General features: G+C 37.9%; 1 protein-coding gene across 2 annotated transcripts in view; it reads left to right on the top strand.

Moving 5' to 3' along the window:
• Positions 1–13503, top strand: part of SLC9A7 (solute carrier family 9 member A7) — a 142820-nt gene that overhangs the window by 13597 nt on the left and 115720 nt on the right. The gene's annotated exons all lie outside the window — the stretch shown is intronic.

The raw sequence follows: 13503 nt of genomic DNA, 5'->3' as shown, positions 1-13503 counted from the left end.
CAAGCAATAATTGCTGTTTGTCTGCCATGAGTGGGCTCCAAGCTAGGTGAAATGGAGATGAGCATCTCAAGTCATTCCTTTGGGTAGTCTTCAGACAGGTTAGAACAAACACAAAACATTGCAGGTGAGGCCTGCTCTGCTTCCTCTAGAACCAGGGACCAGAGTTCCACACTGGGGATATAGGCTGCTGTCTGTAAGACCACTACTGAGCTGGTGAGGGGGTGGCACAAGGGCAATAAAATGCCACACAGCCTTCCTACCATTTTAAAGTTGCCTTGTTCTTGAGTCATGGTTCACTTGGTTGCTGTGAGTCATTGTTCACCTGGTTGCTGTAAACCTTTGACTGTTTTCTAGAGCTCTGACAAAATTGGATCTGACAGTTTCTGCTTATTTTTCTATGCTTCTGTGGAGGGAAGGGAGTTTCGCGCTGTCTACTCTGCTATTTTGCTAATGCTCCTTACCACATGGTGTTTTCAAAAAGTTAAAATTCTGTATCTTCAGAGACACTACAGCCTTTGGGGAAGAACAGTGTTAAGCGCTATGTTTTGTTAAACTTGTTTAACGTTACTCAGATAGTAAATGTCCCAGGGGTAGTCTTTCAAATTGTATTGTAGGGTCTTATTACATATTTTCACTGAGAAGCTAGAGATTGAGAAACATCTGACTAGTGTATAACTTTAGGTTCATAGTCAACAAATATTTTTCCTTTTACTTCTCCAGAACTACCCCTAAAACTTATTTTAGATAAAGACACATTTACCTCAAATGGTCTTGGGTTATTAAAAGGATTGATTCTCAGATTACTTTTGTTGAGTGTAGAATGAACGAGGTATAGCAGACACTCCAGTTACCTCCCAATATCCGTTATTCCTTTCATTGTTCCAATAGAAACCTGTTCTAATTAGCTCAGCATATTGCTGTTCAATAAGAACATTACATTTGTTGGCCTCTCTTGCAGCTGGGTGTAGTGATCACAGGCCTGTAATCAAGTTCTGGCCAAAGGTAGGAGGAGAAGTGTGGTGTGGAATTTATGCAAAGTATTCTTAAAGGAAAGGGGCATGCCCCTCTTCTACCATGCCTTCTGTCTGCTTCCTGGAATGTGGATGTAATGGCTAGAACTCCAGCATCCATTTTTGGTCAAGAGGTAACCTTGGGAATGGAGAACACTTCTGGCAATACAATAAAATAATGAAGTTGGAGTCCCTGACAGCATAGAGCTACCATGCCAGGCTTGGACTGAATACTTAAATATTTCTTATAAGTAAGAGAGAAATGGTTTTTTTTTTTTTTAATTTGTTGCTGAACCTGAATGTAACTTTTACATCAGGCCCTGAGTTTCACTTGGAACTTGGGTGTGACATACAGGGCTGTTTTGAGGACTTGGTGCAGATGTTCATACCTATGATGGATGCGACACTGCTTGGGATTCTAGGGGAGGCCTAGGAGTAGACAGAACAGGGCCAGAGAAAGGATTTGAAGAAAAGATTCAGATTTAAAGTGCCACTTATATTTGGTAACTTTTGGGCATCTAACAACTACCCACACATTTGATGATGTACCAGAAAGACTCACGGGATCCAGAGACAGTTGTATTAAAGCATGACTTATTACAGTGAAAACAGACACAGCAAGATCAGCAGGAGAAAAAGACATAATGGGTGGATCCTGAAAAAGTCTAAATGTGATTTTCCTAAGTTCTCCCTTAGGAGGTTGGGGGTGGGGCTGCATAGAACAAACTTCTTCCTCCAGCAATTAAATGTAGCGGCACATATGCAGTGTTTCTGCTTAGGGAAGCTTGCTTAAGACACAGGCTTTTCTGTACTGAGGGCTAATCAGGCATTCTTACTGCAATTTCTGACTCCCAGAAGGAAAGCAGGTGTTTACCATAAATCACATTTGCAAAAGCAATTTAGCCTAGCTGGTACAGCAGAATGCAGTGTTCCAGGCACACAAAACCACCTTATCAATTAGTAACATAGTGAACATCTCACAGGCCAAGTTCCCAGGACCTACTGGAAGATGAGGTCATGCAGGCAGGCCCTCTTAGAGATAGCAACATCAGGCCTGTTATGTTAACTTTTTCCTGCGGAATAATATGTGGTATCAACTGACTGGTATGTTTTTGTGTTCTTGAGTCTTCCTCAGTGTCATCCACACTCTTATTTTTTTAATCATTACTTTTTTAGACTTATTACTTTTTTTTTGAGACGGGGTCTCACCCTGTCACCCAGGCTGGAGTGCAGTGCTCACTGCAGCCTCAAACGCCTGGGTTCAAGTGATCCTTCTGCCTCAGCCTAATGAGTAGCTGGGACTACAGGTGCATGCCACTACGCCCAGCTCATTTTTAAAAGCTTTTTGTGGAGATGGGATCTTACTGTGTTGCCCAGGCTGGTCTTGAATGCCTGGGTTCAAATGATCCTCCCACTTTGGCCTCCTAAAATGTTGGGATTATAGGCATGAGCCATGATACCTGGCCAGATTTATTAATTTAATTTTTAACATTATCACCAGTAAAATTGACTTTTTGCTTTTGATATACAGTTTTATGAAATTTAACATGTCTATAGATATGTGTAACCACCACTACAATCAAGATGAAGACTTGTTCCAGCACTCTAAAAAACTCCCTTGTACTACCACACCACTTGGGCAACCGCTGATCTAGTCTCCATCACTGTAATTTTGTCTTTTCAAATATGTCATATAAATAGAATTGTATAATATGTAACATTTTGGGACTAACTTTTTCACTCCTCATATTGCCTTTGAGATTCACCCTTGTTGTTGCATGTATCTATAATTAGGCCATTTTTTTTTTTTTGGCTCAGTGGGATTCCATTTTATTAATGTATTACAGTTTGTTTATCTGTTTGCCAGTTGAAGAACATTAGGATTGTTTCTAGTTTTGGATAGTTATGAATAGGGCTGCTATAAACATTAGTGTACAGGTTTTTGTTATGACTGTGAGTTTTCCTTTTTCTATGAGTAAATACTCAGGAATGGGATTTCTGGGTCAGAGGGTAGGCATATGTTTAACTTTATAAGAAAACTGCCAAACTGTTTTCTAGAGCAACCGTACATTCTATCTAGCAAAATATAAGAGTTTAGTGCTCCACATTCTCTTTGGAACTTGATATTGTTAGCATTTTTAATTTTAGCCATTCTAATAGATGAGTAGTGATATCTCATTGTGGTTTTAATTTATATTCCCCTAATGTTGAACAAATTTGTCATGCCTATTTGACATTTACATATCCTTTTTTTGTGAAATGACTGAGTCTTTTGCCCATTTTTAAATTGTATTGTTGTTTTTTTTACTTTGGAGTTTTGAGTGTTCTTTATATACTTTGATGGAGTACTTTGTTAGATGTGTAATTTGCAAATATTCTCTCCTAGCTTTTGTGTGTTTTTTTCCTTTTCAGTATCTTAACCATGTCTTTTGTAGAGTAAAACTTTTAAATTTTGATGCAGTCCAATTTATCAACTTTCATTTATCATGCTTTTGGTGTCATGTCCAAAAACTATATAACCCCAGGTTGAGAAGATTTTCTGTGTTTTCTTCTAAAAGTTTTATGGTTTTGCATTTTATATTTAGATCTATGATTTATTTTGAGTTAATGGTTGTAGAAGGTATGAGATTTAGGTTGAGGTTTTTTTTTTATGTATGGGTGTTAAATGTTCCAATATTTTTTATTTTCTTTTGTTCCAAAAGATTGTTGTTGACAATCTTTTCTTCACTGAATTACTGTCATAACATTGTTAAAAATCAATTGTCCATATTTGTGTGGATCTATTTCTGGACTTTCTATTTTATTCCACTGATCTGTGTATCTAGTTCTTTGCCAATACCACACCATTTTTCTTCTTACTGCAGTTTTATAGAGGGTCTTAAAATTGGGTAGTGTGAATCCTCCAACCTTATTCTTTTTTTTTTTTTTTTTTTAAGATGGAGTTTTGCTCTTGTTACCCAGGCTGGAGTGCAATGGTGCAATCTCGGCTCACTGCAACCTCCGCCTCCTGGGTTCAGGCAATTCTCCTGCCTCAGCCTCCTGAGTAGCTGGGAGTACAGGCACGCGCCACCATGCCCAGCCAATTTTTTGTATTTTTAGTAGAGACGGGGTTTCACCATGTTGACCAGGATGGTCTCGATCTCTTGACCTCGTGATCCACCCGCCTCGGCCTCCCAAAGTGCTGGGATTACAGGCTTGAGCCACCGCGCCCGGCTGTTCTTTCTTAAAATTGTTTCAGCTGTTCTAGTTCCCTTTCCTTTCCATGTAAATTTTAGAATCAGGTGGTCTCTACCTGCAAAATGTCTCGCTGGTACTTTGGAATTGTGTTGAATCTATTAGTCAATTTGAGGAGAATGGACATCATTACTCTATTGGATTTTCTGATCTATGAACATTGTATTTCTCTGCATTTACTTAAGACTTCTTTCTCTCAAAAATGTTTTATAGTTTCAGTGTACAGGTCTTAAACATATTTAATGGACTTATCCTTAAGTATTTCACGTATGTGATCGTATTACATTTGATATTTTCATAATTTTAATTTCCAGTTCATTGCTAATATATAGAAATACAATTAATTTTTATGTATGAGTCTTGTATCCTGTAACCTCACTAAACTCACTTGTTAGTTTTAGTACCTTTTTTTTTTTTTGCTTATTTCATAGATAGACAATCATGTCATCTGTGAATAAAGACAGTTTTATTTCCTTCTTTGCAATCTGATTGACTTTCATTCCCTTTTTCTTGCCTAATTGCATTGATTAGAACCTCTAGTACAGTGTTGAATTAGAAGTGGGAGGGCCATAGTGGACATCCCTATCCTGTTACTGATTTTTGGGGAAAGCCAAGTTTTTCGCCATTAAAGTTAGCTGTAGGTTTTGTCTATTTGTCTGTGGATGTTGTAAGTGGGGTTGCCCTCTTGATTTCTTTTTCAGCTAGTTCATTATAATGTATACATATACATATACAATGTATATAATACAACATATAGTTGATGTATAGAAATGCTACTACTTTTTAATGCTGATTTTGTATCCTACAAATAAACTGAATTTGTTCATATCTAGAGTTTTTGGTGGAGTCTTTAGGTTTTTCTCAATATAAGATTATGTCATCTGCAAAGAGGGATAATTTAACTTCTTTTCCAATTTGGAGGCCTTTTTTTAATTTCTCTTTTCTGATTACTCTGGCCAGGACTTCCAGTACAATGTTGGATAAGAGCGGTGAAAGCATCTTTGTCTTGTTCCAGTTCCTAGAGAAAAAGCTTTCAGCTTTTCCCCATTCAGTATGATGTTAGTTGTGGGTTTGTCATATATGGCCTTTAGGGAAGCTTTAATTTTATAAAGGTGTTTTGATCTTTCTTGTTATTGTAATCCTCATATACATACACTCTGTTCTTTGGTATTTAATTTCCTTGAACTGTGGACTGTGTGTGTGTGTGTGTGTGTGTGTGTGTGTGTGTTTATACAGTTAAGTATATTTAAATGTGTTTAAATACACATTTAAAACAAGCCTACCATGGACTATCTTTTTCTAGTCTAGGTCTCTGTTGACTGCTGTACATTTTTGGTGCTGAGAGAACGAGGGGGAAAGAAAAGATTGCATTCATTAATAGAGTAGGCTATGAATGAGCCAGAATGATTCTCTTCAGTGGTATGAATAAGACAATTGTCTATTTTCAATGGCAGTGTTAAATGCTGAGTGTTTATGATGGCACTGAAGATAGACACAGACAAGATGGTAATACTGTAGTGATTTTTATCCATTGTGGGGAAATCTGGTAAAGGATGGAGGTCTGATATGGCAGATGATGTCCTCCCAAAACAGTCAGGGAAAAAGAGGCAGGTAGTTCAGTAGGAGGCAACAGTTTACCAAGGCATTGGAAGAGCTGAGACGCCAGAGTGTATTGAAGCAAGCTAAAGATGAGCAACAGCAGATAGCTACTGTTACCCATAGGGCTGACACAGGGAGAAGGTAGTATTACCAGAGCCCAGGAATGAGGTTGCTTGGCAGGAACTGGAACTATTGAGGGCTGTCTGATGGGATCTTCAGCCATGGAGAACACATAGCCACCACCAGAGAGAGAGAGAGAGAGAGAGAGAGAGAGAGAGAGAGAGAGAGGATAGGAGTCACCCCTCCCCTCTCCCCTGTGACATGTGCAGAGCAAGAAAGGGCATAAAAAGGATCCAAGGGCCACGACTAGCATGAAGATCCTTCTTCAGATTGAATGCCTACTCTGATGTGTAGTATCCAATACCTACATACAATTTGGAAGGGAGGAAAAAGCTGTGTAGTCAGGGTCAAGAAGAACTAATATGTCTGTCAGCAAACTCAGGGAGAAAGGAAGTCAGGTATTGAGGCACAAGCTGGAGCTGCTGTGGTAATATATGCCTGAAGGATGGGATGAGGTGATTGTGACAAATTTTACATTTTAAATATTAAGGCTATGCATTAAAAAACCTCACATCAGCTATTTTGTAAGTTTATCTGTCATTGTTGTTTTATTGAATTATTATATATTATTTAGGGAGAGGAAGTGGTGGTAGATATGGAGACAGAAGGAAGAACCCTTTATATAGTATAAGTAACATTGTAATTTAATACACACATTAATCTTTGTAGGCAAAATGGTAAATATTTCTGTAACAATGCCTTTTTTCAGAGAGCCATGTTAACAGTGATATCCTGGTATCTCCAGGCCCCTTTTTGATGAGTTTAGCCAGAGAAACTGTGCCCAGGGTGGCTACTAATCTCTCTGATTCAATGCTATTTAGTGGTTTTTTTTTTTTTTTTTTTTTTTTTTTTTTTTTTTTTTTTTTTTTTGAGATAGGGTCTCACTCTGTCACCCAGGCTGGAGTGCAGTGGCACGATCTCAGCTCACTGCAACCTCTGCCCCCTGGGTTCAAGAGATTCTCGTGCCTCAGCCTCCAGAGTAGCTGGGATTACAGGCATGTGCCACCACACCTGGCTTATTTTTGTATTTTTAGTAGAGACGAGGTTTCGCCATGTTGGCCAGGCTGGTCTTGAACTCCTGACCTCACGTGATCCACTTGCCTCAACCTTCCAAAGTACTGGGATTACAGGTGTGAGCCACTGCGCCAGGCAATGCTATTTGGTTTTATAGTAATGTTTCTTCAATTTCTTTAATTCAGGAAGTTCTTGGAAAATTCCTAATTAGAGTTCGGTTTCCGTAAAAGAGGACATCTCCACAGGAGTCCTGTAATTAAGCCCCTGCTGGTATGGAGGGCTTGGCTTGGCTAGTGATACAAGGTCAAGGTATGATGTAAGTTTGAGCAGTTTTTTCTACTTCAAAAGACCAAATGGACATCAAGCTTTTCTGTGTTACAAGAACATATAAGTTAACGAAAACAAGTTCTGTCTTTGAATTATAGCAACTCAGGTGAGACTATTAGTTATTTCAAGTTGATCACAATTCTTGGTTGAATACTATAGATTTCCAGACTTTATTTTCTTTTCTTTTTCTTTTTCTTTTTTTTTTTTTTTTTTTGAGACAGAATCTCACTCTGTTTCCGAGGCTGGAGTGCAATGGTGTGATCTTTGCTCACTGCATCTCCACCTCCCGGCTCAAGTGATCCTCTCACTTCAGCCTCCCAAGTAGCTGGGACTATAGGTACGTGCCACCACACTCAGCTAGTTTCTTTCTTTTTTTTTCCTTCAAATTTTGTAGAGATGAAATCTCTCTATATTGCTGAGGCTGGTCTCAAATTCCTGGGCTCAAGTGATCCTCTCACCTCAGTCTCCCAGAGTGCTGAAATTATAGCCATGAGCCACTGCACTCAGCCCCAAACTTTCTATATACGACTGATTAACAAATATTCAGTGAGTTATTACCTAATGCATTGTAATTTGCTTGATGCAATCTTTCAGTATTTCACATATCCAGTCCTTGTGCGAAAAGGCTGATAAAACTTGAAAAACTAATAAACAGACTTCTGGTTTCAGCCTAGATATGTGGCATTACAGAGCTATCATCTTTACAACAAGAAAAAGCTGGATATATAGAAAATTAATGACTTTTCTTGAATCTACGAAAGAAATGGAGATTTCAGGGCAAATGATTAACCCGAAATCAGAAGAGAGACAGGTACCACTGCAGAAAGAAACAGGACCTGAACATTTGCTTAGCTGGGGCAGATACTGTTGAATGGCATAGAAGCCAGTAAGATTAAACTAGAAATTTTTAGTGAATTGCTCAAAGTTGGGGGCCACAGATATAGGGTTTTCTCACCCTCTTATAGGCCTTCCCTCCAGGATTCCTGCCAGGTACTCACAGGGAAGATCAGGGAGAATCCTGAGAAAGTTTTCCCCATGTCTTAGCTGGAGTAGAAGAACAGCAGGCACTGCCAAAATCTGCCTAGGTATCTCTCCATCTCCCTAAGGAACAAAAGTCTTAATCTGCAGGAATAAGGTAACAGAATGTGAGGGTACTTGTGGAAACCCATTGTAACTGGGGAAGAAGAGGAAAAAGAAAGAAATTATTCTTGGGAAAGGAAATGAATGCCTGGTAGGCCTGGCATTGTGTTTGGAGGAGAATCAGGAATGCTTGTGAAGGCCACAACCCCAAGACCCAGGTTCACAGCATCTGCAGAATATTGCAAATTAATCAGAATATTAGAGAATATCTGCATTCCCCACCTCCCTACTACAAAGCTAACAAGCATCAAATAAAAATAACAACGGACAAGCCGGGCGCGGTGGCTCCAGCTGTAATTCCAGCACTTTGGGAGGCTGAGGCGGGTGGATCACGAGGTCAAGAGATCGAGACCATCCTGGTCAACATGGTGAAACCCCGTCTCTACTAAAAATACAAAAAATTGGCATGGTGGCGCGTGCCTGTAGTTCCAGCTACTCAGGAGGCTGAGGCAGGAGAATTGCCTGAACCCAGGAGGCGGAGGTTGCGGTGAGCCGAGATCGCGCCATTGCACTCCAGCCTGGGTAACAAGAGCGAAACTCCATCTCAAAAAAAAAACAAAAAACAAAAAACAAACAAACAAACAAAAAACCAACAACGGAATAAGGCTTGGGGAGCTGCAGGAGAGAGATTCTCTCTGGGGAGCAGTACAGAAACCTCAAAGTCAAGTATGGAGAGGAAGACAGTAAGAAAAACCTTGTGGCAAATTACCAATGCCATAAAAACAAGGTATTAGTACAGGTATTTGAACGCTTTTGAGGCCCTGAGCGTAACCATGGAAACAATCATCTTCAAACCTAGCCCACCTCCTGATTATATTAATACAAACCTCAAATGCTAAAGGCCTATCAGAAAAGAAGCATACTCATCTTCAAGTATAAAAAATGTTTACCTCAGTACCATTTTAATGTAAAATGTCTGACCATCAGAAATAAATTACAAGACCAAAAAGGCAAGAAAAGGCAAGAGAGAAAGTGATCACCAGAATCAGGCTCGTGTATGACACAGATGTTGAAACTATTAGAGTTTTAAAAAAACTATGGCTAATCTTTTTGAAGTTCTAATGGAAAAAATAGATAACATGCAAGATTAGATAAGTAATTTTAGGACAGAGATGGAAAATAAAAGAAAGAAATCAAATGGAAATGCTAGAAAAAAAAATACAGGAACAAATGAAGAATACTTTCAGTGGACTGTAAGAGTCAATGAACTTAAAGATACTGGAAGGCAAAGAGTGAAATAATTAGAATAGAATATCCAAGAGAAGAGTAACAATTTCGAATGGTCTAACATTTACATAATTGGAATTTTGGGAGGAAGTGAGAGAATGAGAATGGGACAGAAATATTAGAAGAATAATAGCTAAGAGTTTTCCAAAATTAGTGACAAATGCCAAACCACAGATCCAAGAACTTTAGAGAATATCAAGCAAGATAATACCAAAACAACAAACAGATACCCAGGCATGTCACATTTGTACTGCTTAAAACCAAAGACAAGGTGTCTGGGTGCAGGGAGGGGACAGAGGGAGGAGTGAGGGAGGAAGCACTATATACAGAGGAAAAGGGTAAGAAATAACCACAGTCTTTTCAGAGAAAGACCATGCAAATAAAAGACCATTCAGTAAAAGACCACTGAGGCAAGCAAGAAGACAGTGGGGTGGCTTCTTTCAAGTATTGACAGAAGAAATTTTCAACCCAGAATTCTATATCCAGTGAAAATATTCTTCACCAATGAAGAAGAAAAAAAAGACTTTTTGAGACAAAAGCTGAGGGCATTTATTACCAGCTGACTCACTTTACAAGAAATGTTGAAATTCAGAAAAAAGATGATACAGTTTGGAAAACTGGACCTACAAAAAGAATCAAAGAATATCAGAAATGAAATAAATGAAGATAAAACTTTTAAAAATTTAATTGTTCTAAAAATAAGCAATTATTTAAAATAAAATTTGTAACAATGTGTTGTGTGTTCACAGCATATGTAAAAGTGAAATGTATGACAACAATGGCACAAAGATGGGAGGGAGGAATTGGTAAAATACGGTTATAAGGTCCTATGCTCCTTGTGAAGTAGCTATATTATTTGAACTCAGATTATTTAAAAACGTATTATAAACCCTAGGATAACCATTTAAAAAGTTAAAAAAGAGGTACAAATAATAAGTCAATAGAGTTGGTAAATTCAATAATAAAAAATTCTGAATGAAACCCAGAGAAAGCAGAAAAAGAGGAAAAAGGAACAAATTGAACAAATAGAAAACAACTAACAAGATAGTATATTTTGACCCTCCGTATCAGTAGTTGCTTTAAATGTGAAAATGTGAATCATCTAAGAGACAGAGATTATCAAACTGGATTAAAACAAGAAGATACAATTTATATGTTGTTTACAAAAAAGCCCACTTTAAATATAAAGACATAGATACATTATGCTAAATGAAAGAAGTCACGTACAGAAGATCAGCCACTATGTGGTTCCATTTATATGAAATATTTAGAAAATGCAAATATGTGGAAACAAAGTAAATTAATGGTTGCTGGGGACTGGAGGTAGAAAACAGTTAATTACTGTTAATGGATACCAGGGATTATTGGAGTGATTGTGTTGATGGTTGCATAACTTGGTAAATTTACTAAAAATCATTGAATTGTATACTTAAATCAAGTGAATTTTATGGGATGTGAATTATAACTCAATAAAACTGTTTTTTTACAAAACAATTAAGTGTAGTGATGCAAAAGAATGACTGTGGCCAGTTTGGCCATTTCTTGTAGAAGAGTCTCAGCCACCTGAAGGCTTCCAGAACCTTAATAACTCATCAGGTCCCTGCCAGCACAGGGAGCATAATAGACCTGCCAGCAATCAAAGGAACAAAAGTAATGAAGATTTACATTAAAAAATAAGTGTGAAATCATGACATTCCCAGATAAACAAAGACTAAAATGTTAATGTCTGTTCATTGTTGCTTCAGTGATTTGGTACTCCGTTTTTAGATGTGTCTACTTTAATAATTTTTATATCTTCCTGATGACGTGAAGGATCTGTCTATAATATTTATTGTCTGAAGTCTGTTTCATCTGATGTAAGTGTAGTTACTCTAATGCTTTGATGATTGGTGTTACCTGGCATGTTTTCCAATCCTTTTACTTTCAATGTGTGTGTGTGTGTGTGTGTGTGTGTGTGTGTGTGTGTGTGTGTGTTTTGATCTATAGTAGTGGTTCTCAACTGGGCAGTTTAGCCCCCTTGTGACATTTGGCAATAGCTGGAAAAATTTTTGGTTGTCACACCTGCATGGCAGCTACTGACATCTAATGAATAAAGGCCAGAGATGCTACTAAATATTCTATGATGCACAGGAGAGCCCTTACAACAAAGGATTATCCAGCCTGAAATTTCAGTGGTGCTAAGGTTGAGAAACCCTAATCTAAAATGTGCCACTTTTTTTCTTTTTGAGACAGAGTCTTACTCTGTTGCCCACGCTGGAGTGCAGTGGCACAATCTTGGCTCACTGCAACCTCTGCCTCCTAAGTTCAAGCGATTCTCCCGCCTCAGCCTCCTGAGTAGGTGGGATTACAGGCACGGTCACCACACCCGGCCAATTTTTTGTATTTTTTAGTAGAGACAGGGTTTCACCATATTGGCCAGGCTGGTCTCGAACTCCTGACCTTGTGATCTGCCTGCCTTGGCCTCCCAAAGTGCTGGGATTACAGGCATGAGCCACCGTGCCTGGCCTAAAATGTGCCTCTTTTAGATAGCATAAAGTTGAATCTCGGGTTTTTCCCCAGTGTGACAATTGCTGCCTTTTGATTGCAGTGTTTAGTCCAGTCCCATTTAATGTAATTATTTATATGGTTGGATTTATATCTGCAAGTTTGCTGTTATTTTCTATACATTTAATGTAAGTTTTGATTCTTTGTTTCTTTTTCACTGCCTGCATGTGCGTGAGAGAGATAGTACTAGTTTACCATTTGAATTCCTTTGTGTTTTTTCCACTATATTTTTGAGTGAGTTTCATAGTGGTTGCTCTAGGGATTGCAATAGTCATTTTAACTTAATCTCAATCTACTTTAGTACGATGCTAATTTAATTCCAGTAAAACACTGAAATTCTCTTTAATTCTAGCTCCATTACTGTATCCCTTTATCATGCTAGTACCATAAAATATGTATAATCTGTATATGCTACATCCCTAACAATACAGCATTGTAATTATTGTTTAATTCAGTTTTATGTCTTTTTAAGAGTTTGGAGAAGAGAAAAATGTATATATGTATATGGTTTTTTATAGTTACTCATATATTTACATTTTCCAGTGCTCTTAATTTCTTTGGCCTTGAGTCATTGTCTAGTGTTATTTCCTTTTAGCTTAAAAGACTTCCTTTAGTATTTCTTGTGTGGCAAATCTGCTAGCAACAAATCCTTTGCTATGGATAGCAGCAAATAGTCTTTTTCAGGTTTGTAACATGTATATAGCTCTTAATAGTGTATTGTTTAGTCTTGCCTATTTTTGTACTTCCTGAGTCTTTTTTGACAATATTTTAAAAATTTTGAGTAGTTAATACATTTATATGGTTGACAAAAAAAGCAAGTTTAAAAGGGACAGATTGAAAAGGTATACCTCACCCTCATCTTTCCATTTCTCCTTGACATTGTAGTAACCACTTTTCTTAGTTGTTTGTAATTTCAGTTTTTCTTTACATAAATAAAAGCAAATACAAATATATGTGCTAATTTCCACCTTTTCTCTGACAAAAGAGAGTATACACCATGTGTCCTGTACTGCACTTTGTGTTTTTCATTTAATTTGTCCAAGAGATTTTGCCATATTAGTACAAAGAGGCATTCCTCATTCTTTTCTTTCGTAACTGCGTAGTATTCTATTGTGTGGATGTACCATAATTTAGTCTTTTGTTGGTGGGCCCTAGGGGTTGTTTCTTATAGTAAGCAAACAATGCTGCATCGGGAAACTTTGAGCATCTTACATATGTGTGGGTGTATTTGTAGAACAGATTCCTGGGAGTGGGACTGTTAGATTACAAGGTAAATGCATTTGCAGTT

The sequence above is a fragment of the Saimiri boliviensis genome, chromosome X (assembly GCF_048565385.1).
Source record: "Saimiri boliviensis isolate mSaiBol1 chromosome X, mSaiBol1.pri, whole genome shotgun sequence".
Lineage (NCBI taxonomy): Eukaryota > Metazoa > Chordata > Mammalia > Primates > Cebidae > Saimiri > Saimiri boliviensis.
This window is presented reverse-complemented; position numbering and strand designations above follow the sequence as displayed.